The sequence below is a fragment of the Podarcis liolepis genome, assembly GCF_965112155.1.
Source record: "Podarcis liolepis genome assembly, chromosome: 9".
Lineage (NCBI taxonomy): Eukaryota > Metazoa > Chordata > Lepidosauria > Squamata > Lacertidae > Podarcis > Podarcis liolepis.
The window spans coordinates 65946594-65971551 of record NC_139564.1 but is presented as its reverse complement, the minus strand read 5'-3'; the positions used below and the strand labels follow the sequence as shown (position 1 = coordinate 65971551).

At 42.6% G+C, this 24958-nt stretch overlaps 1 long non-coding RNA gene across 1 annotated transcript in view; it reads left to right on the top strand.

Moving 5' to 3' along the window:
* Positions 1-2214: 2214 nt before the first annotated feature.
* LOC310686445 overlaps positions 2215-24958 on the top strand; it is a 40927-nt gene continuing 18183 nt past the window's right edge. The window contains exon 1 of the long non-coding RNA XR_014515923.1: positions 2215-2446. This is a non-coding gene — a long non-coding RNA (uncharacterized lncRNA). The remainder of the gene's footprint in view (positions 2447-24958) is intronic.

Genomic DNA, 24958 nt, shown 5'->3' with positions numbered 1-24958 from the left:
GAACATATTAAAACTTACATAAGTATACCAATGTAGCTCATCTAAATTCTGTACAGATTTCTACCAACCTTCCTTCACTGGAGTTTCTTTTTCTTAATACAAGGTTCTGATCTCACTTTGAGCTGCGTTATGCATGGCCCCAGCAGACATGTTGCACATATGTGTGTGAGAGAGAGAGAGAGCGAAAGAGCAAGAGAGAGCACGGAATTGAGCTTTGGGGTAATATTTGCACACACAACTATAGTATAGCTCTTCAACTTAGGCAAACACAAGTAAATGCCCATCTAAGAAGGCCTTAATCAGATGAACCTACCATTGTTTTAGGGATGCGGGTGGCGCTGTGGGTTAAAACACAGAGCCTAGGGCTTGCCGATCAGAAGGTCGACAGTTCGAATCCCTGCGACGGGGTGAGCTCCCATTGCTCGGTCCCTGCTCCTGCCAACCTAGCAGTTCAAAAGCATGTCAAAGTGCAAGTAGATAAATAGGTACCGCTCCAGCGGGAAGGTAAACGGTGTTTCCGTGCGCTGCTCTGGTTCGCCAGAAGTGGCTTAGTCATGCTGGCCACATGACCCAGAAGCTGTACACCGGCTCCCTCGGCCAATAAAGTGAGATGAGCGACGCAACCCCAGAGTCGGTCACGACTGGACCTAATGGTCAGGGGTCCCTTTACCCTTTACCATTGCTTTGGGGGGGGCAGCGGAGAGATTGTAGCTTGTGTCATAGCAATTTGCACATGTTGGTCTGCGTTCAGAGTCGAGAATCTATGCATGAGTGGGGATGGAGCAATAAGAGTCTAAGACTCATTTGCATCCTTCAGTGACATCATCAAGCATTTCACCTTTATGTGTATGTCTTGTGTAGGATAATAATCTGCAATATGGGGCAAATAGTACTGTGTGTCAGGGTTTTGCTGATGTGGTCCAAAGAGAAACAGAGCCAGTCACCCCCAGGAGGTACTCAATGGCACACAGTACCAACACCCCCCTCTTTTGGTTTTAAAAATGTGGTACTCACTGTAAGAACTTCATGGTGAGTACCAGCACCTATTTTTCTAGAAAAAAGCACTGAGCAATACATTTGGCACCAACTTGGCTGCAGGAGATGCTGGAAGTAGGCGTACAAGGTACCATCCAACCATCTTAGGCACTCCACTGTGGATTTGCATAGGGTTTACTCCTTAGCCCTTTCTTCTCCCAAAGATATCTTGCAAGACAGTGGATGTTTAGGATCTGAGTTTTCCTTCTCCTAGATGGACTACCTTCCCTGATGGATGAGCTCCATCTGCTCCTCGTTTCCTGCTACACGGTGTGCAGAAACCAGCTTCTCGACTGTTGGAACCACCATTGGTCTCTTCCGCTCAGTCCACCAGAGCCTCTTATTGCATGCAGGGGAGGTCCTTAACTCACCAACGGTTTGAGATCCATTGGACTGTCTCACCAGAGTGGTGCATGCTCTAGTTATCTCCTGCCTGGACTGCTGCAATGCACTCTACGTGGGGCTACCTTTGAAGGTGACCCATAAACTACAACTAATCCAGAATGCGGCAGCTAGACTGGTGACTGGGGGTGGCTGCCAAGACCACATAACACCGATCTTGAAAGACCTACATTGGCTCCCAGTATGTTTCCAAGCACAATTCAAAGTGTTGGTGTTGAAATTTAAAGCCCTAAACGGCCTCAGCCCAGTATACCTGAAGGAGCGTCTCCACCCCCATCATTCTGCCCAGATGCTGAGGGCCAGCTCTGAGGGCCTTCTGGCGGTTCCCTCACTGCGAGAAGCAAAGCTACAGGGAACCAGGCAGAGAACCTCCTCGGTAGTGGCACCCACCCTGTGGAATGCCTTCCCATCAGATGTCAAAGAGATAAACTGAAGGCAGCCCTGTTCAGGGAAGCTTTTAATGTGTGACATTTTAATGTATTTTTAATCTTTGTTGGAAGCCGCCCAGAGTGGCTGGGGAAACCCAGCCAGATGGGTGGGGTACAAATAAATTATTATTATTATTATTATTATTATTATTATTATTATTATTATTATCATCATCATCATCATCATCATCATCATCATCATCACCATCTACCCTCACCTGGTTTGGTCAGTTGAGCTCTACCACTTGACAGCAATTATGAGATGGTGCTTGGCAACAGTTATGTCATCTGTCTGACCACCCTATCACCAAGGAAACCAGCATGGATCCATCAGTCTGCAGGGAGTGGCCATCCTAGCAGGTCCTCCACTTCTGCACTAGATGGGTTGTCATCACTAGTTTAACCAGTTAGTGAGTTCTCCCTGACTAGAGAATTGAAGCAGTTCTCCCCATCTTCAGCTCAGCCTCTAATTTAATTATTAACTTGCCATGTGTGCTGTTGAAGTGACCTAAGACCTTGGGCCCCATCAAAGGTGGTAGAGTAATATCTGTGGAGATTCAGCCAGTGCAAAGGTGTGAGAGGTAGGCTGTAGAAAGGGATGGATAGAGCTGTTCCTTTCAGTTTCTCCTTTTTCCAATCTTAAATTCCATTCACCACATTTCTGCATCAGTTTGCAAAAATCTTCATGACTGTGCATTAGCTTTTAAGCCTAACATTTTGCCTAATATGCACATTTTTGCAATGCACTCCCTCCCCCAATATAATGCATTTGTGTATGTTGCTTTCGTGTATATATGTATTCTCATGCAACCCTTCCCACATTTTTCCATTGGAGACATGCACCACAAAATTCAGAGGAGTGCAAATTCTCTGAAGGCTCGTTTCAGTTTATGTATCGTCTTGGGAAGAAGGTTTGCATTTAAATCTGAACTGATCTGAATGTCTCTCCTGGCCTGAGCTGTATATGGCCATGAATAAAGCTACTCTCTATTCTGCTTGCTCAGTGCCGATACCAAGATAATATCAGTGGTATGGGAAGAAAATGGTGGGGAACAATAGAGTAGGTAGAAGAATTAGCACCTTTGTTCACAGCCAGTATTTACACTTCCATCTACCAAGTTTCCCTTGCCAGCTAATTTTAATGTTACCCTCTAAGGTTTATAGGCCTGAAACCCATTATTAACTTTATATAAAGGCTTTTATTAACTGGGAACTTAAGCTTTCTAATAATAGTTTTAAATTACAGTGGTTAGCTCTCATGCCACTTCAGTAAGGAAACGAAACACCATTTGAATGAAATGTTCTGTTGTAAATGGAAAGAACAAATGCTACAACTTTGGGGGAACATGTGCAACGATGGCTTTAACAAGCTGGTGAGTTACTATAGGGTGACTGTGACTCACATTCAGGACTGGAGTCTTGGGGTAGTTCTGAGGTCGGCTTTCTGTTGTTGCTTTTTATATAAATTTATTTATTTGGTTTTCAGATTAAAATTTTACACTCACATATCCAACATACAGGGACGCGGGTGGCGCTGTGGGTTAAACCACAGAGCCTAGGACTTGCCAATCAGAAGGTCGGCGGTTTGAATCCCCACAATGGGGTGAGCTCCTGTTGCTCGATCCCTGCTCCTGCCAACCTAGCAGTTCGAAAGCACGTCAGAGTGCAAGCAGATAAATAGGCACCGCTCCGGCGGGAAGGTAAACGGCGTTTCTGTGCGCTGCTCTGGTTCGCCAGAAGCGGCTTAGTCATGCTGGCCACATGACCTGGAAACTATACACCGGCTTCCTCAGCCAATAAAGCGAGATGAGCGCCGCAACCCCAGAGTCGGCCACAACTGGACCTAATGGTCAGGGGTCCCTTTACTTTTACCTTTATCCATCATACAACATAGAAACAAGATTCCAGAGAATATCTTGAACTTCCCTCCTCCCCTTTGTGGGTCCTATTGCTAATCATTTCCTCCTTCACCTTTTATGATAATCCAAATCTTTTACATCTCCATTATGTCCATAATTCACCACAAAACTAGAAGTGTTATTCCAGTCCTACTAACAAGTTTAACTGTTTGCAATGGTTTTTAAGATAAGTTAACAATTGTCCCCATTCCTTATTAAAATTTTGGTATTCCTGATTTCTGATACTTCCAGGCATTTTTGCCATTTCGGCACAATCCACCAATTTGATCTCCGGTAGGGACTTTATCTTCTTTCCATCTCTGGGCCAAGGATATGGCTTTCTGGGACCCTCTGTGGTAAGGAGAATGCAGGGAGCACTGACCATTGACTCACCATTTAGCAGTGCAGTTTCTGCTTTAGAATTTACTCTCCAATGAAGAAGACCTGCAGAAGGGACATGGAAAAGAGTTAAGAGCCTCAGATAGAAGATCACCAGGTTGATGGACCATATGGTATTGATAGAAAGGACTGACAGAATCCGAGTCCAGGGTGAAGAGACGGTGGAAGAAGATTGGAAAAAAAGTTTTAAAAATTTATTTAGAGAAATATTGTTAAGTTAATGAGTGTTAGAAAAATTGTTGGAATGAAATTATATGGCTTTAGTAGAAATGTTATAAGGAACTAAGTAAATATAAGTTTTAGGATTTTAATGGTAAGATAAGGTTAAAATAAATTAAGACAATTAATTGACAGAAAATAGTGAAAGATGGAAAGGATTTGATGGCTTTAGCAGAAATGCTATAAAGAGCTAAGTAAAAATAGATTGTTAATGGACCAAAGTGGAAAATCTAAGGTTAGACTGTCTTAAGTAAAATTTTAGATTGAAAATTGAGAAAGATGGAAAGGACTTGCTGAAATAGCTAATTGAACTAGAATACAAAGAAGGGAGGTGTGAGGAGGTCGATGAAACAAGTATATGAAAGGTAAAGACATGGAAAGGTTGGATGTCTTTTTAAATGTTTGTGTTCTTTTTTTGCTGTTTTGCTGTTTTATTGTATTGTTTTTTGTTCTTTTTGGGTTTTTTTTTCCTTTTTTGATGTATTGTAAGGTACTGTTCAATTTGTTTAATTTTTTTATTGTTCTTTTTCTTTTTCTGTATTTTCCAAACCCTTAATAAATATCATTAAAAAAAAATAGAATTCACTCTCCATTGCCTAGTGAGGGCATTAAGTCCCACAAATGGAGTCCAGTTTAATCTTGCTACCACCATCCTCTTGTGATGATATGGAAGCAGACTTTGGCACAGGCGTAACCAGTATTATGAAATGTATTCCCTGCTGGGGGGAAAAGGCACAACCCATCTGCATTGCCATTCCAGCTGCTTTTGAAGATGCACCTATTTCCATAGGCATTTCCTCCACCTCTCAACCTGAGCCGCCTTGTTTATTTTTTAATGTATTAATGGGATTGTTTTAGCGCACATTTTAATTATGGATATTTGCATTTTGACGTTCGCACAGTTGTTTTTATCAGTACTATTTTTCTAGAAAAAGAGGTGCTGGAACCCACCATGAATGCCTCCTCATTCTCTTAGAATGGCAATGGTACCTACCTGAGAGGTGCCAGAATTGAGTTCTAGTGAGTTCTGGCTGAAAAAACCCACACCCTGGAGATTTTTTTTTTACTTGCAAACTGCTTAGATGACTACCATATTTTTCGCTCTATAGGACGCACCTTGTTTTAGAGGGGGAGAACAAGGAAAAAAAATCTCCCCCTCTCTGCTCAGCGCCCCTTCAGCAAAGCAGCAGGAGAAATGGAGCCCTTCCATTTCTCCTCCTGCTTCGCTGAAGGGGCGCTGAGCAGCTCTCCCTCTCTGCTGAAGCCAGGAGAGTCTTGCCCTCCCAGCTTCAGCAAAAGGAACCTGAAACCTGCGGAGTGCAACAGGAACTCGCGCTGCACTCCGAAGGCTTCAGGCGGCTATCCCTGAAGCCTGGAACTTGCTCTCCAGCCTTCAGCGAAAGCAACGTGAAGCCTCCGGAGCGCGGAGGGAGCGCTCCCTCTGTGCTTCGGAGGCTTCGCGTTGCTATCACTGAAGCCAAGGAGCCTGCATTCACTCCATAGGATGCACACATATTTCCCCTTAATTTTTGGAGGGGGGAAAGTGCGTCCTATAGAGCGAAAAATATGGTATTTTGACAGTGAACAGTATATTCTTTATTTCTATCTGTCTGTCTGTCTCAGATCTTTAGGCTTTTGCTTGCCACTGGAGAGAAGAAGTTGGTCAATGGATCAACAAAAAGGCTGGTGTTGCTCCCCTTTTGAGCCCCATCCCTGTGTTGTTCCCCAGGCCATGATGAGTAGCTCTGCCTTCTCATACAGAGCACAAGGATGGATCAAGTGACCAAGCCTGAGATGGAATCTCACAGAGCTGATGCAGTGCTAGGAAAGTTTCCATTACACTGGCCCAAGCCAAGCTGCAGTCCTCGATGGCTGAAGAACATCTAGCCACACTGGGCTAAGACAGTTGATCTTTTCAGGGTAGCAAGAGTGTGTGCCCTGCACTCAGTAGCTGCAAGGAAGCATTAGACAGCCTGCAACAAAGAACATGAGTACTGATATCCATGCCTCTATACAATAGTAGCAGACCCTCCAAGTTCCCCTATTTTCCAGGGCTGTTCTGATTTAGAGAACCCGTCGTTGATCCCGGAATGTCCTGCTTTTCCTTAGGACGTTCCTATTTTCATTGGAGAAATGTTGGAGGTTATGGTAGGATGCCCCTATTTTCATTGGAGAAATGTTGGAAGTTATGGTAAGATGTCCTTAATTTCATTGGAGAAATGTATGAGAGTATAACATAATAGTCATTTTGGAACTGGATCTCTCATACATCCCTCCCATTAATAGATGGGTTTTGAGTACAAACTGCACAAAAGGCTTGCATATCCGCCCAATGCTCAGTAGTGCAGGCTCAGGGTTCTCACATTTTCAGCTTTCAGTGTTCCTTTTCTTTCCTTCAGCTATTTCTGTGTAAACATCCAGAGAGGTCGAGCAGGTGCAAATCGAAGACGTTGAGCTATCCACTTGATCTAGCCATATCACTGTAGGCCAGACATACACAATTCATGAATCGCCAACCCCCACAACCTGTGCGTTGCAGCATCTCAAGTACTTGACACCCTCCCCCCCATACACACAATCTCAATCTATCCTGTTTAAGGCAGACAATAAAAACAGGAAGTTTATTGAATAGTCACCGGGGCAAAATATTAGGCCTTGGGGCTGAATTTGGCTGACTGGATTGCCAGTTGCCCTCTGTGGATCTATGGAATATATAAGGTGAAGAGTCTTTATGTCTGTAAAACTAAACAACAGACTTCGGTATCAGACTTACCCTGGTCTTCTAGAAATTAATCTACCTACTAATAGTGTGATCAATTTTGGAAGCCATTTCAAGTGACTTGACATACTAACTTGAAATGTCAAACAGCGTAGCCTGATTAAAAGTAATTATTCTTATTTCTGCATCCAGCAACATTAATTTCATATTGCCTTTGCAATATTGGGAAAAAAATAACTGGGCTGATCGACGGCAGTCACAATTTTTTTAAATAAACAAACTGTTAGAACTGTGTGTCTTGCATGTGTTGATATAGTATAGTTGCCTTTGCCAACCTGGTACCCTTCCAAAGTACAATTCCTGTCAACCCCAGTAAGCTATGTTGACTGGGGATGATGGGAGTTGTAGTCCATGATGTATGGAGGGCACCAGGTTGACAAAGGTGGTATTGCAGGATAGGATAGGCCATGCTTTTTTGTGTCATCTTCATAAAGCACCTTCTAGCTGTTTCTTTGGTGAGTGGTGATGCTAAGAGCTTGGCACACAATGGATGGATTTGCAGGTGGACTTGCTGGTCGTGATGACGTCTCCCTAGCAATGGCAGAAGGCGTCATTGGTGACTTTTGTGATTGTCAGAACTCTATGTAGGGGACTTTGCTGCTGCTGTGAATGGAAAGTAGATTGCCCTCTGCAGCCCAGCAGCATTCACTTCTAACGTGCAACAAAATGTTGCAGGAAAACCTGCTCCCTTTCTCACGAGTAGACCAGGCATCACATGAGGCGGGGTTTGTGAAAAAGGAGTCCAAGTTTATTTCTGCACAGATGTTTTGAGCCAGTGGGATTGCTCTGCAAAGACTGGACCATGAACAAAAGATCCAACAGTTTTGATATTCATTGCAGAAATTACAAATTCAGTTACCCAATCAGATATTTTTGTTTCTCTCTCATTGATATGCACATGCTGTCTTCCTGTAATTGGTCCGAATGGCAAACAGTGAGAGCATGCATACTAGCAGTCTATAAACAAAGGAAATTCCTCGTGGTCTGTTAGATTTTTATTGCAGGATTAAGTTTAACCTCTTTATTGTATTTCACCCCAGTTCTTGAGCGTGCTCAGATCGTACCAAAACCTCAGTCCAGTATGTTTCCCTGTTTTTCATTACCTCAAAAGCATCCCATGGAAATGATGCTACAGGCTTAGGGCCTAAGAGAAGGGGCAAATATAAATTGGTTTACTCTGAGGCAGCCTGCACTGATGTCTAGGGCAGTGGAATAGTAGATGAAGGCAACTCCACATTTACACACATTCAAGGAATGCACGACTGCACACTCGGGCATCTTCACGGACCTGAAAATGACTTCAAAAATGACAAAAATAGCCCTAAAAGAGCATGGGAAAGCTTTTTAAAAAGTGTGTGAACAGCACCTAGCAATGCCAGGAGCCTTTGCACTGACCGTTGAGGCATATGGTAAGTTGGAGTTTGAGAAAGGAGATTTGGAGGGAGAGATTGTGGTGGAGTTTGGCAAAGCTTTTGGAGTTTCTGCACAACTTTTTTGAGATCTTTTCTTATGAGGTTTTTTGATATTTTTCTTTGAGGAGTTTTTGTCAGCTTGCATTTTTTAGTACAGAAAGTATTGATCTGATGTGTAGAGATCTTTCCTATTCTAATTAATTCAAGAGGGTTCTGGAAGCTTCTCTGTGTGAAAGAAACAAGCAGAAGGTTCCTGATGTTTGGGTTATTCCTTCGGAGAAGCTGAGTACAGCTGGCTTAAACTGGTTTTGTTATCTCTTTCTGTCAAGGTCATGCTGACTGTAAAAGTAGGGCCAGAAGGAGCCTGGGTTTCATTTTATCTTTCTATCTCTTTTCCTTCTGGTGTGGTGTTCTGTACATAGTATGCTTAGTGTTAAAGCTTAGACTTATTATAAGTTGTTGTAAGTTTAAGTTAAGTCTGATGCAACTGGATTTCTTATGGACAGTGCCATTCCCGAATGTATTGGGTTTGTGGCTATGATGCTCATTTGCCTTCAGTAGCAGTAAAGCCCTGCTGGATGAAATATTAATTGCCTCTGGTCTGTTTTTGGGGAATCCTGCAATGTGTCTAAGTTTTTACTCTGCTAACTATACATTGGAATCTGCTGTGGATCAATACTGAGTAGAATTCCCTGACAGTTTTTTAAGCCTTTTTAAAGAGATGGCACCTAAACACACCACGTTGCCATCTTGATGATGACAATCAAATCATCTAGTGATGACAACCCCAAGCCATTTTGTGCAAACATGCAGTACCTCAGAACGTAATCCCTGTGTAAATGGGGAGTTCCCTGTATCTGGAGTTGTATATAGTGAGGGGAATGATCCATGAGCATAAGGGTTTTTCCTTGTGCAACAGGATATTTCCCTCCCTTTCCTACACATGTTGTTGTTGTTTAGTTGTGTCCGACTCTTCGTGACCCCATGGACCAGAGCACACCAGGCACTCCTGTCTTCCACCGCCTCCCGCAGTTTAGTCAAACTCATGCTGGTAGCTTCAAGAACACTGTCCAACCATCTTGTCCTCTGTTATTCTCTTCTCCTTGTGCCCTCCATCTTTCCCAACATCAGGGTCTTTTCCAGGGAGTTTTCTCTTCTCATGAGGTGGCCAAAGTATTGGAGCCTCAGCTTCACAATCTGTCCTTCCAGTGAGCACTCAGGGCTGATTTCCTGCAGAATGGATAGATTTGATCTTCTTGCAGTCTATGGGACTCTCAAGAGTCTCCTCCAGCACCATAATTCAAAAGCATCAGTTATTCAGCGACCAGCCTTCTTTATGGTCCAGCTCTCACTTCCTTAATGAAAAGAAAACAAAGCCAGATGTGACCTTTGGGAAGTCGCTCCAGTCCACTTGGGCTTAGCTTTTTATGAATTTTATTTATTAAATTTCTGGGGCACCCTTTATCTGTAGATCTCAGGGAAGTTCACAACATAAAAATACAGGATAATAACACAAGATACATAATAAAATTAAGGGTGAAAAGCCAATAACATCCCCCTCCCCACAGAATCGCAGAAAATGAGGGCATGAGAGGGATATTGCATTTCTGGCATGTAAATATGAAAAGTTGACCAAGATTCAATGAGTGGCTTTCATAATATTCTGTGGGAACCTTTTTTTCATTCTGCATGTCAAGACTTGGGGTGGCATTCAGTGAAAGTTTACTTGGAACAGAACCATCAAAATGAATGGACCTAACTTAATTTCAATGATCTAGTAAAACTTAGCTGAATCCTACCTTCTGTGTCTCACACAATGCATCTCCCTCAGATTATAAAATGGCAAGTACATTTATATGGAGCTATAGGTAAAGGCAGCAGCTGTATTGTACGCTGAAAGAAAATTATATGAAAATGATGTACTGGTGGTATTTGACTCCTAACAAGCTAGCAAAAATGTATAAGACAAGTACAAATATCTGCTGGAAATGTAAAGAAAAAGAAGGCACCTTTTACCATATGTGGTGGATGTGTAAGGTAACAAAAGCATTCTGGGAAATGATATATAATGAATTGGAAAAAAAAATGTTTAAAATAACTTTTATTTTAAAAAAGCAGCTTTTTTATTAGGAATTGTAGGTGCTTATATTCCAAAGGAACAGAAAAGACTTTTCATGTACACAACAGCAGCCGCACGGATGCCACTATCCTGGAGATGGAAGGAAGACAAAGTCCCTACCAGAGAAGAACGGCAAACTAAAGTGTTGGATTATGCTGAAATGGCAAAACTGACCGGAAAGCTAAGGAACCAAGAAGACCAAAACTTCAATAAAGAATGGGACTTTTTTTTTTTTAGTTTACTTGAGAGATCACTATAAGCAGATGAAAACATTAGCAGAATTGCAATTAACATTAACATTAGCAGAGTGGCTGGGGAAGCCCAGTCAGATGGGTGGGGTATAAATTATTATTATCATCATCATTATTATTATTATTATTATTATTATTATTATTATTATTAGTAATGTAGAAGATATTGTGGATAAAATTGGAGAGGCATACAATTTGGATGTTGAAAAAATGTGCAGTTGAAAAGGTTTATAATAGGACCTATGCAGGGGAAGATGGGAAGTCTAGAGATTCGGAGAAATCTCCAAATATGCATATGTATTTTGTATTGTTGTAACTATATGCTTGTAAAATCAAATAAAAATTATTTCATCAAAAAAGGCAACAGCTGTAGAACAAGCCCTGTGAGCGAAAGCAGCAACAGTGTTTGAGTCTGTGACATTTTAAGTGCTCACCAAAGTGAGTTGTATCCTATTTGAATACTTGGATGAATTAGAACAGGGGTCAGCAAACTTTTTCAGCAGGGGACCGGTCCACTGTCTCTCAGACCTTGTGGGGGGCCGGACTATATTTTGGGGAAGGGGGGAAAAAGAATGAATTCTTATGCCCCACAAATAACCCAGAGATGCATTTTAAATAAAAAGACACATTCTACTCAAGTAAAAACATGCTGATTTCCAGACCACCCACAGGCCGGATTTAGAAGGCAATTGGGCCGGATCCGGCCCCCGGGCCTTAGTTTGCCCACCCATGGATTAGAACATAGCAAAGTACAGTGGTGCCCCGCAAGATGAATGCCTCGCAAGACCGAAAACTCGCTAGACGAAAGAGTTTTCCATTTTGGAGGTGCTTCGCAAAACGAATTTCCTATGGGCTTGCTTCGCAAGACGACAGTGTCTTGCGAGTTCCTGCTGGTTTTTTTTCCTCCCCCCCCTTTTTCTAAGCCGCTAAGCCGCTTATCAGCTGATCTGATCAGCAGATAAGCCGCTAAAAGCCGCTAAAAGCCGCTAATAGCGCTAATAGCGCTAATAGCGCTAATCCGTCAATGGGCTTGCTTCGCAAGACGAAAAAACCGCTAGACGAAGAGAATCACAGAACGGATTCTTTTCGTCTTGCGAGGCACCACTGTACAGCAGACTGTAGTGGTTAAGCTTTCAGGAGAAGAAATTATTCATTCCCACACAGCATTTCCCTTGGCAAGTTTTGGAAGTTTAAATATTCAGTTAAGAACAATGGGCCTCTGCATGTTCAGGCTTCCTGATCTCCTGCTTATAGCTAGACACTCTTTGTGTAGAATGAATGCTAAAGGCATCCTAGATTATTGAATTTCACTTTTTCTCAATAATTCAGTTTTAACTGTAAAATATTTATAAGCACAATGTCTCTTTCACAGGGCCAATATGCTTTCAGTTAAGATGGCAGTAATGACACTTAAGTCCTCAGCAGTTTCATAACACAGTTTAAGCAACACACACACAGGGTTATGTTCACAAGCCTCTGCGGAGGCTTTCTATTCTATTTACAGTTCTTAATTGTTTGTACACATGCATGTCATTTATAGGATGTAAATAATTCAGATGGCAAAGCAAGTAAATTTCCATGTTTGCATTTAAGAAGCAGTTGGGTGAAAACAACAAATTACATGATCGTTTTAAGAAAGAACCTCAACGAAGCTGATCTTGACATTTAAGTAATTGCATGTGTGATAGCAAGTTCCAGTGTAGATCACAGAAGAATAATGCACCCTTTGAGCACAGACAATAAAGAGGGATTTTTGTATTTGCTACTGGAGCTGTATTGCAATATTTGACTCTAAATAAAACAGTACTACATAGATTGTCTTTGTATTTATTTGCAAACTGCAGTGTTTATGTGCTACTAACTGCCTATCAAAAGGGACACAGGTGGCGCTGTGGGATTGGATTGATCTTTATTACTGCCATTGGCCCGTTACACGACAGTTTCCCATACCGACATATTATACTTAAACCTCCAAATTTAAAATCGCCAAAACTTACAAAAGACAAACAGTAACCGAAGCAAAACAAAAACAAAAACCACCATCATACAAACAGAAACCACCATCATACATTACAATAATTTTGTAACCTATACATCGCCCTCTGCTCATAAATTAATCAGGGATATCAATGGTGATATCGCCTAAAACATAGATCATGGTTTAAAACAATGGTGATATCACCTAAAACACAGGTCATGGTTTAAAGGGGTTGTCCGAGTCACGCAGGAGACCGTTTCTCTTCTTTAGGGATAGGACGCTGATCAGGAATCTGGCAACCATGAGTGATTTTAGGGGGTCATCATCAATTAGTAGATATCTCAGTTTGGCTTCAATCGTATCATCGGCAATTCCCTTAAGATATTGAGCAAGAAACTTGCTCCTGGCCGGTAAGTGAAAAGCACAGTCAAAAATTATGTGATGCAACGATTTGGGTGCCCCACTATTACAATCACATAAGAGCGATATCTGTCCATTGGAGAATCTATTTCACAGCACGTTCGATGGGAAGGTGTTGAATCTTGTTAAACCACAGAGCCTAGGACTTGCCGATCAGAAGGTCGGCGGTTCGAATCTCCACGATGGGGTGAGCTCCCATTGCTCGGTCCCTGCTCCTGCCCACCTAGCAGTTCAAAAGCACGTCAAAGTGCAAGTAGATAAATAGGTACCGCTTTGGCGGGAAGGTAAACGGCATTTCCGTGCGCTGCTCTGGTTTGCCAGAAGCGGCTTAGTCATGCCAGATTAAGACTCTGCTGTTACTCAGGACTCAAGCCTTTGTGGGTTCTGAATATGGAGACTGACATAGAGGGATTCAGTTTTCCAACTACCTAGGCTTTTTCTGTGACCATATTCACTGATGCAGAGTACCAACATTTCTTGTTTTGCTGCCCACGGCAGTCATTTTGTGCTGGGCTGGGTTTCGCTTCATGTCCCGATTTTCCCAGTTTGGTCCTGGAATTACAGAAGCCACTCCGTTTTCCGATTTGATCATGGAATGTCCTGTTTCCTCTCCTCAGAACCACCACCTCTGAGCTCAGGGAGAAGGATGAGCTAGCGCTTGTGGTGGGTGCTTGTGCTTGCAGTGGTGGTACCTGAGCCCGCTAGGCCGCATTTCTGCATACCTAAGGTATGCAAGTAGGGACGTGGGTGGTGCTGTGGGTTAAATCACAGAGCCTAGGACTTGCCGATCAGAAGGTTGGCGGTTTGAATCCCCGCAACAGTTGCTCTGTCCCAGCTCCTGCCAACCTAGCAGTTCAAAAGCATGTCAAAGTGCAAGTAGATAAATAGGTACCGCTCTGGCGGGAAGGTAAATGGCTTTTCTGTGTGCTGCTCTGGTTCTCCAGAAGCGGCTTAGTCATGCTGGCCACATGACCCGGAAGCTGTACGCCGGCTCCCTCGGCCAATAAAGCGAGATGAGCGCCGCAACCCCAGAGTTGGTCATGACTGGACCTAATGGTCAGGGGTCCCTTTACCTGTACCTTTAAGGTATGCAAGTACAGCGGTACCTTGTTTCTCAAACTTAATCCATTCTGGGAGTCCGTTCGACTACCAAAGCTGTTCGGAAACCAAGGCATGGCTTCAGATTGGTTGCAGGAGCTTCCTGCACTCAAGCGGAAGCTGCGTCGGATGTTCGGCTTCCAAAAAACATTCACAAACTGGGTTTGTGGTGTTCGGGAGTGAATTTGTTTGGCAACTAAGCCGTTCAGGAACCAAGGTTTGACTGTATCATCACCCTCACCATCTTTATTATGGTCACAGACCAGCCACAAGTTAAAATAGAAACACACAGTGATTTAGGAAGTAACACAAATAAAATGTGTTAACGGAGTGACTCAAAGTGGGGGGAGGAGTGTGAGGAAGACTTAAAATCAGCAGTTGCAAAAGTAACTATAGAAGGGAGGGTACCAAAGAGGGCATACAAGCCTTCAGCTTGGGTCTGGTAAGTGCCCCAAACCATTCTGATTTTCTGTGTGAGGCGTTTCCCTTGGGAGGAGCGTCGCTTGGCGATGGCTGATCGGGTTCCAGCCGGGGTAATGGATGGTGAATTTCGAGATCAACCAAGGGGCTACTGGACTGTCCTGTCTTTGACTTCTCTAGATTGGGCTGGTGTTCTTTATGTAGCTGGCCTTTTTGCTCTAAGGTTTTCCTCTCCAAGGGAGTGTTACGGCTGGGTGCATCGCGCATATCCATCCTTAACGGCCCTGTCGAATGAACCATGGGCTTATGGCAAATGCCCTCCGACAAAGAGGGCATTGATTGCTCAGGGTCAGTCCGGCAATACGACAAATTTGGCAGTAGTTGTTTCCATTCTGTGTCTTTAAAAACTCGCCTCAGCTCAAAATTATAGTTCTGTAAGAGGGCCCTATATTTCAGGAGCTTTTTCGGAGTAGCCGAGTCAGAAAATGTCAGCATGAGTCTGGTGTGCTGGAAGTCTGTGCAAAGCAGGTTTATTGCAATCAGATTGTCGCACTGGATATTTAGTAAAAGTGGTGGATGCCAGTAAGATGTCTATGCAGGCCATCATGCATTTTTTCATAACAAGAGGTAATTCGCATATCCCTTCTGCCCTTAAAATCTTCAACGCCAAACCATTCTTTGGTGAATTGAAGCACCGGAAATCTGGCTGCTGAGTAAGTTACATCTGGGTTTGCATCTTGAAGGAGCAAGGAGGTAAAGAGTTACTCTGTCCATCCAGGCAATTTGTGTAGTATTGGCAGGATTAACCTAACTCGTATGTCTGTAAAATATTGGCAGTGAAAGAAGACATGGTCAGGAGTTTCTGGTTGCCCTGAGCCACGTATGAAGAAACTGCTACTTTATTTTTGAGTGACCCTGTTTTCTTTCCAGTATGTTCACTATGAAGATGAAATCTCTTCCCAACATTCTGCCCCTCTCTCAGTTGTTCCCTGTTAGTTCTGTAGCCTTAGTATGGATGTGATGAGGAGGAACATCTCATTCTTCCCCAGTTTAATATTATTTTTCTTTCATTCTATTTATCTGTTGTCCAACAACAATAGTTCTCAACAGACATACAACGTTGTGTCAGATTTGATGGCCTTCTGGCTTCTTATAAAACAAATATGAAATTGTGCACTGTTGAGATATATCACCTAAGCTATTTCTGCACTTGCAGGAATGAACTGTTTACCATATTCCATTTGCTCCTATGCAAACCTCTATTTCCTTATGACAGATGGGAATCCCAATGGGGCCAAACCATCCCAAGTGACATTACAAGCTACAAGCTTCCTCTAGGCTGGTGAGGATTGGAAGAGGAGAAGAGATCACATAATCACACCTATCTTCTTGCTCCAAATAAGGAACTTAAAAATAAATTGACTGAGTGCCGGTAAAAGAAGAAGAAAAAATTAACACCTTTATTGCATGCAACTATTGAAACCTGGTCTTTGCAGATATTTTGCTTAATAAGGAAGGTGAAAAAACATTCAGCACTATGATCAAGCAATCAATAAAGGAATTACGAAAGAAAGATTATGTATAAACATTTGAGTAAAGTGAAGAGAGTTTTGATTCACATTTAAAGGCAAGCCTGCATAATTTGTACTGTCCTAAAACAATTTGTACTTCCGAAAACAATACTCAAATCAAAACAGACCTATCCTTTAAAATGTGCAGTTATCTGAATTTTGCCATACACTTGCAAATACCAATGTGCAGCCAGTTCTCCAGGCGGGCAATGTGTGCAAATATGTAGAGATAAAGATAAAGTGTGCAGGAATTCATGAAAATAACATAAAAAGTGCATTACCTTAAAAGATCCCCCCCCCCCAAAATGTATTTATTTGTTAAATGGAAGGTGGTGCAAGCTTGTTTTCTCCTGCTCTGGAAGCTATGACCCAAACCAATGGATTCAAGTTATGAGAAAGGAGATTCTGAGTAAACATCACAACGAATTTTCTGACAGTAAGAGCTGTTAGACAGACTCCTTCAAGAGGTGGAGGACTCTATGTTACTGGAGATTTTAAGCAGAGGTTGAATGGCCACCTGTCATGTATAATTTAGTTGAAAACACCCCAAAGGTTGTTGAGCTTTGTTTAGTAAAACCCCCATTGCTGGTTTTCCAGAATATTTGCCCAATTTCCAAAAAAATAATCCAGGATGCCATTTTTGGAGGTGAATTCCAGGACATGTCCTGGAAAATCAGGACGTTTGATAGCCCTAGACTAGATGTTCCTCAGGTTCATTTCCGATTCTACAAGTATATGACTCTAGAGCCAGTATGGTGTAGTGGTTAAGAGCGGTAGACTCGTAATCTGGTGAACCGGGTTCGATTCCCCGCTCTTCCACATGCAGCTGCTGGGTGACCTTGGGCCAGTCACACTTCTCTGAAGTCTCTCAGCCCCACTCACTTCACAGAGTGTTTGTTGTGGGGGAGGAAGGGAAAGGAGAATGCTAGCCGCTTTGAGACTCCTTCGGGTAGTGATAAAGCGGGATATCAAGTCCAAACTCTACGATCGCTCACAAACAAATCTGGAAAATGGTTAATTAAAACTGGACATAGTCTAACCAGCTTTCTGTAAGCAAATCAGGATAAATCCTCAATATATGATAATCCAGAGGAGCCTCATATCGAGTCAGAAACACCCCAAAGGCAACACAGCACAGATGATATGGCAACACTCTTCTTGGGCAAGGTGTTTGAGCAAGTGGTTGTCCAACAGTGCCAGATACTCTTGGATGAATCTGATTTTCCAGATCTGTTAGGCTTGGTTTTGGCACGGAAACTCTTGCTTCCAGGAGAGAAAGTGCAACCCTGTTGATTTTCTCCTGTTTAATCCTCACTGACCTGGCCCTTATAAACATGTCTGGAAATGTGAAACATCTACTGCCACGTCTTAATTTACAATGGCCGGAGCAGAAGCATTACCTCCAAGTCTACCACTCCATTGCCTTCCCACAAGACAATAAATGTACCACTTCCTGAAAAACATCCTACCTTTTCATGATGTAAGGCTCTGTGTTCTCCCTCTGATGTTACAATGTGTCAAGAGTTAATGTGAATTATAACACAAATTCACTGCACATCGAGGGGAAAGGTAGCTTCCCTTTGGTTCGACATGACAGATTTGCAGGCTTCATTAAAGAAAATAAAGTTTCTAGACCTGTTTTCAGAGGAAGCTCTGGTTCTATAAATCAGTGTATTCCTGCATTGTGTGTTTTGCTCCCAGATGGACAGGAATAACAATGCCAGCAGAACTGTATGAACTGCCTTTATTCATCTTAATGGCATATTCACTTCAAAGCCAAGTGCAAGCTACTTAAATGCTAACGCAGTAAGTTTGCCTCCCACAAATTTCCCACCTCCAGATACAAAAATAAATAGGATGTATGCTGAGTGCAACTAGCTTCTAACAGGAGCAAGTCTTAATTGCACTGAAGTGTAACTTCAAAATGTAAATAAAAGGAATAGGATATATGAAACTGAGAGACTAACATTGGGGTACCAGCTGCTTTATTTATTTATTTATTTATTTATTTATTTATTTAAACTTTAAATAACCAATGGCCATTCCCCTCCACCTCATACTGGAATCATACATCAGGAGTACAAAACAAAATGAAAGAAAATAGAAGTAAAAAAAGATCCATGGGCAATACAGAGATAAACACTTGCACTAGTACAAGGATCAATGCTAACACAATGGGATTTCCCCACACCCTGTGCATGAGCCCCACGCCATCCCAAAATCTGGTTTGGATGGATGGGCAGAACCACAGAACAGGTTTAGGGGCAACCATGTGTAGGAAGATCAAAAGAAGATTAATCCTATCCATTCTTAAGGAAATCAGCCCTGAGTGCTCACTGGAAGGACAGATCGTGAAGCTGAGGCTCCAGTACTTTGGCCACCTCATGAGAAGAGAAGACTCCCTGTAAAAGACCCTGATGTTGGGAAAGATAGAGGGCACAAGGAGAAGGGGATGACAGAGGACAAGATGGTTGGACAGTGTTCTTGAAGCTACCAGCATGAGTTTGACTAAACTGCGGGAGGCGGTGGAAGACAGGAGTGCCTGGTGTGCTCTGGTCCATGGGGTCACGAAGAGTCCTAGCACAAGTTGCGATGATGAGGACCAACTTAGACAGCTTTAGAAGAGGATTCAACAAATTGAGCTATCGTTGAATACTAGCCACAATTTAAACATTGCTGTAGAAATTATAGTAAAAGTAACGTTATTTTAATATATTTTTATATAAATGTTTGCTTCCGTTCTAAAATGCATCTTCTTCTTCTTTTCCCTGGAAGTGACTTTGGATAACAGTTCAGGGAAAAAATCATGATGGGGAGGAAAGTTGAGGGAATGAATACTGAAGGGTTTGTAAAGGTAAAGGTAAAGGTACGACCGATCAACGGGAGCTCACCCCATCGTGGGGATTCAAACCACCGACCATCTGATCGGCAAGCCCTAGGCTCTGTGGTTTAGACCACAGTGCCACCCACGTATGTTGTCAGATAATAAATACCACGCCACCACATCATCATGCTTTTTGTGTTGAAAAAGCGTGTTCTCCCTAACAGAGAGGTTGGGGGAACAAGCCACCCTGAAGTGACTAGGCAGATTTGGCAAGGAACCCAAGCCTTAAGGGTTAAAATTGGGTTGCTGGGGATTTTTGATTGTTGCCAATTTTGGAGGAGGGGTCAGAGGTTTTAAATATAGGGGCCAGACGTTGGGGCTTTCTCTTGGCCATTTTGCACCGGATCACCCGCCCTCCCTCCCTTTTATTAGGGTGGTTTTTCTTGCTCGCTTGACCTTGCTATGCCTGTCATGGGGTCGTCCGCCTTGGAGCGGGGGCCTGGTAGGAATTTTGCCATTTGGCTGATTGGCTGGTGCCATTTGGTTTTTGCCTACTGCGTAGCAAATCGTCACAACTTGTAAGGTTGGCGGTTAGGCATTGGTTAAATTGGTGCTTGGAGGGGTAAGTGCCTATCCCTCCAAATGATGCGGAAAGGGAATTCCGTTAAAGGAATCCAGGGGCTTGCCATTCGTTTCGTCCTTGTCCGTGGAGCCGGACTTGGGCCGTGCAAGCCCCAACGGAACATGAGGGTGAGAGGTGTGGGTCTGTGTCCCAGCTTCATCTCTCACCCAATACTTGTTTCCCACGCTGGCTTCCGTTGGTGTCCGGAAGGGCCAGCTCTGTCCTTGAGGGCAAGGACAGATAGTCATAACCAATGCCTAAGCAACCACTCACATTTTTTGTATTTGAATAAAGTTGTGGCCAAAAATTATGCCAAAAACCTTAAACAAAAATTGATGTGTGAAGTGTGAATTTTTTGGTGGGTGGCATTGTGGGACTCAACACGCAACTGAGCTTCCCACATGATAGATAAATCAGATGACTTATTTATTGTACTGCCAGATCTTATGCACATTAGATTTGCTAAGCATTCAAATGTGGTTTTGAGTCAGGGATTGGTGTCAGGATGCCACAGATTATTCTCTACTTCCTAAGCAGCGATTGCATATTTGTCATCAAGAGTCCACAGTGACCAAAAGGTTTGCAAATAGGTGTTGTAGATGTGAGAAATGATAAACCATTTGAAATAGCTATGACATTTTTTTTCGAGCTTAAGGAACAATACCTGATAATGATCTGGTGAAGGTTTCTCAATGAAGACCAATGCATAAGAATTCCAAGTCTGTGCTACTGGATGGAAAATGATGAGCTATTAATAGTGTAAGTCCTATACATGTCTCTCCAAGCACAAGTCCTATTGAGTACATTAGGATTTACACCCATGTAACTGTGAATACAACTGCAGCCTAAATCAGGGCTGTGCTTTACTTAAATGGGAAGCAATGCACTAGAAAGCCAACTGCATCGCAGTGTACAATTACAATGTCAAAAATCGTGAGAACAGTGAACATTGCCTCCGTCAATACAAACATTGCATAACACAGATCTCTGGTACCTGGTGTTCAGAAAGGTATTTTGAAAACAAATGGGGAGATTTTACACATCTGCTAGTACAGACTTGATTCTAACCCAGTATTTCCAGTTGAAAATTTAGAATAATAATAATAGTACCCACTCGTTTCTACCTCAATAACAATTTGCAAGGGAGTTAATATTAGCAGCAATGTGATGAATAAGGTACGTCATGTACCTTGTCTTGCAAAAATAGCAGCAGGGGATTGCAGCACGGATAACTGTGTTCAACGCAGAGGAAAAGCTGGCAGCACAGAGACATCATTTACCAATGTCAGTCTCATTTCAATAATCACTTGAACCTGCTAATTGTCGGTAAACCTCTGAGCTACACCTTGTGTCGTTTTCCTATCTCAAAGTGCTTCCATCTATCACTGCCACTGAGCTCACTCTAGACTGCTCTCTGCATTTGAAAAGCGTCCAGTCACGGAGCTGCATAATTTACATGCCATTCTACCAAGGGGATATCAAGACACAGTGCAAATTCAGCACATCATCCACTTTTCTTAGTGCATGTAAAGGTGCCAGCTGTGTCCTTAATTTGGGAGGGCTCTGTACGCACATCTCAGGAGCCCTCTCAGTTTTCCTGGAAAGTACTCCACAGGCATTTCTGCGACACAGTCACTTGAGAAAATGTATCCCGTTCAAGTTCCACATGATTATAAAAGGTAAGCAGATTTAATATAGCCAATTAGCTGCTACTACTGCAAACCCTTCAGGGATGCTGGTGGCTCTGTGGTTTAGACCACAGCGCCACTAGTGTCCCTGAAGGGTTTGTAGTAGTAGCAGCTAATTAGCTCTATTAGGGCTTGCTGATCAGAAGGTCGGTGGTTTGAATCCCCGTGCCGGGGTGAGCTCCTGTTGCTCAGTCCCAGCTCCGGCCCACCTAGCAGTTCGAAAGCACGTCAAAGTGCAAGTAGATAAATAGGTACCACTCCGGCGGGAAGGTAAATAGCGTTTCCATGTGCTGCCCTGGTTCACCAGAAGCGGCTTAGGCTAAGCCACTTAGTCATGCTGGCCACATGACCCGGAAGCTGTCTGCAGACAAACACCATGCTGGCCTATAGAGCGAGATGAGCACAGAATCCCAGAGTTGTTTGCGACTGGACCTAACGGTCACGGTTCCCTTTACCTTTAACACACACAGAGAGAAAAACTTTTTGAATGAAGGTTCATTGAAAGTATGTATGCAGGTAGAATACGGACTCGGCTGAACACCAGTTTTGTATTATTATTAGCAGAAGGTCTCAAGTTTGGTCACTGGTTCTCCAGGTCAGACTGTCAAAGACTCATTTGTGAAATTTTGGAAAGCCACTGCTCTCTGGCAGTTTTGTCACCAATGTAACATTTGTAAACTTTTTTTATATGCTATATTTATTTTAGCTAATATGATTTAAACTCCAATTAATCATGAAATATTTGTGTTTTAAATGGATTAATCTTCCCTAGAAAAAAAATAATCAAGGAGTTTGCCAAAAATAGTTTCAATGCTTTCTTTGTGATGTGTTTTACGAGATGTGACCAACATGTTTGGAACCTCAAGAATTTATCTGTAACTTTCTTATTTTCTAAATGTGTGAATCAAAAAATAAATCCCATCTGCAGCAATATGCATTTTGTAACATGCTCAACCAATGTAAATTATATTGTCCTAAACTAATCTCATTTTGCTCCTAATGTACAATTTCTTCTTAATTCTACAAATGAGAAAGCAAAACTATCAGTAGTACAATAAAAGGACATTAACCTATTGTCTATTTTCTTGGAAAGGTCTTTAACTAAACTTTAGAAAATAATTAGAGAAATTCTGAGTCATCTTGCATGTCGTGCTTCTGGTTGTTTTACTCACATGTAAAATGCCACCTTTAAAAAACTGTTGGCAGATTATTGTGGATTTGATTGCTGGTTTGATGTGAATGATTTTTGGACTGGGGGAGGTTGAAGTTTGTTTATTTTTTAAATAATGGATAAGTAATACAGTGGTACCTTGTGTTAAGTACTTAATTCGTTCCGGAGGTCCGTTCTTAACCTGAAACTGTTCTTAACCTGAAGCACCACTTTAGCTAATGGGGCCTCCTGCTGCTGCCGTGGCGCTGGAGCACGATTTCTGTTCTCATCCCGAAGGAAATTTCTTAACCCAAGGTACTATTTCTGGGTTAGCGGAGTCTGTAACCTGAAGCATATGTTGCGCGTTGAGGTCCCCAAGACACCCCCCCCCCAAAGAACACACAATTGACACTTAATTTTTGTTTAAGGTTTTTGGCATAATTTTGGCCATAACTTTATTCAAATTACAGCAATGTGAGTGGTTGCTTAGGCATTGGTAGCACTAACTGACCCCGCACGGGGACAGCTCTGACATTTGCACCCCCCATGAAGTCAGGAAGGGTAAGTCACCTGGGGAGAGAGACGGGACTGGGAACCATGCCTCACCTCTCCCCAGAATGCTCCCAGGGGCTTGCGTGGCCCTAGCCCCTTGCCAGGGGGTTTCGGACAAAAGCATGGGGAGCCCCTGGGTTCCTTTAATGGAAAACCCTTGCAGCAGCAGCAGCAGCATTTTGGAGGGGCAGGCACAGCCAAATCCATACCCCTCCACCAACCAATTCCAAGACCAATGCCTAACCGCCAACCTTACAAGTTGTGACGATTTGCTACGCAGTAGGCAAAAACCAAGTGGCACACACTAATCAGCCACATGGACAAAATTCCTACCGGGCCCCTGCCCCAAGGCAGACGACCCCATGACAGGCATAGCAAGGTCAAGCAAACAGCCTAAAATTAGGGAAGGAAGGGCGGGTGAGCCGAAGTAAGCAGCGAAAAGAGGAAGTTCATCGCTGCGAGCATTGTATTTAACAAATAGGGCTGTCAATCAGCAAATGGCAACATCTAGATAACCCCAGTAACAGCCCGCCCCTGCTTAAAGGATGGCCAAACCATTTGCCTAGTAACAGTGAGGTGTCTTGTCAGCCCCGCCCGCAACCTGTGCTCTCCCTGAGGGAGAACACACTTAACCTGAAGCGTATGTACCCTGAGGTACCACTGTACTTGAGTATTGTTAATGTTGTTCACTACTATTGATACAGTTGGTATGTTCCCCCCTCCCTGCATGGATGTCATGTTATATGAAATATTAATGTATTATATGATCTCCCCCCTTTTCCCCTATGGTATTATGTATTGTATATTTTTGTTGTCACCTGGAGGCCTTCGGATGACAAGTGACTATTAAATCAATCAAAGAAAGAAAGAAAGAAAGAAAGAAAGAAAGAAAGAAAGAAAGAAAGACTTTGGGAAATTATATTTAAAAATAATGTAAAACATGTTTACAATATATGGAAATGAAAAATGGATCTGTGGGTTTTTTATTTAATTTTTATAAATGTATTTTATTGGTTTTTCAAAAAGAATATGAGAATGTAACATCCCATAACAATAATTTGCCCTCCCATGTCCTCCTCCAAAGCATAGTGTCCTATGGGAAAAGGTTATTACAAAGAAAAAAGGGTCTGTTAGGCTGACATTTTCATGGAATTATCTTATAGACCATAGTGAACTAGACAGACAAGTTGTCAGACTTGGTGTAAGGAACTTTCTGATGTTCCTAATCAGTACAGTGGTACCTTGGTTTAAGAACAGCTTAGTTTATGAACAACTTGGATTAAGAACGCTGCAAACCCAGAAGTAGGTGTTTTAGTTTGTGAACTTTGCCTTGGAATAAGAACATGTATCACTTCCTGTTGAGTGTGTTCCATTTGTAAATTGAGTCCCCCACTGCTATGGTAAAGCACACCTTGGTTTAAGAACGCTTTGGTTTAAGAACGGACTTCCGAAATGGATTAAGTTCGTAAACCAAGGTACTACTGTAGATGATAAACATAATGAAGGTATCATCCAAACATATTCACAACTCTTTGCAAATGGGTGATGGCAGTACAGACAAGAGCATTTCTGAGCATATGAAGTGTGACTTCCTTTTGTTCTCGTTGTACTGATGATATAAATTTGTGTCCCTTCTCTTAGAATATAGGTTGACACATGATCTTAAAATTTAGGTGGTGCAAAAGCACTCCTA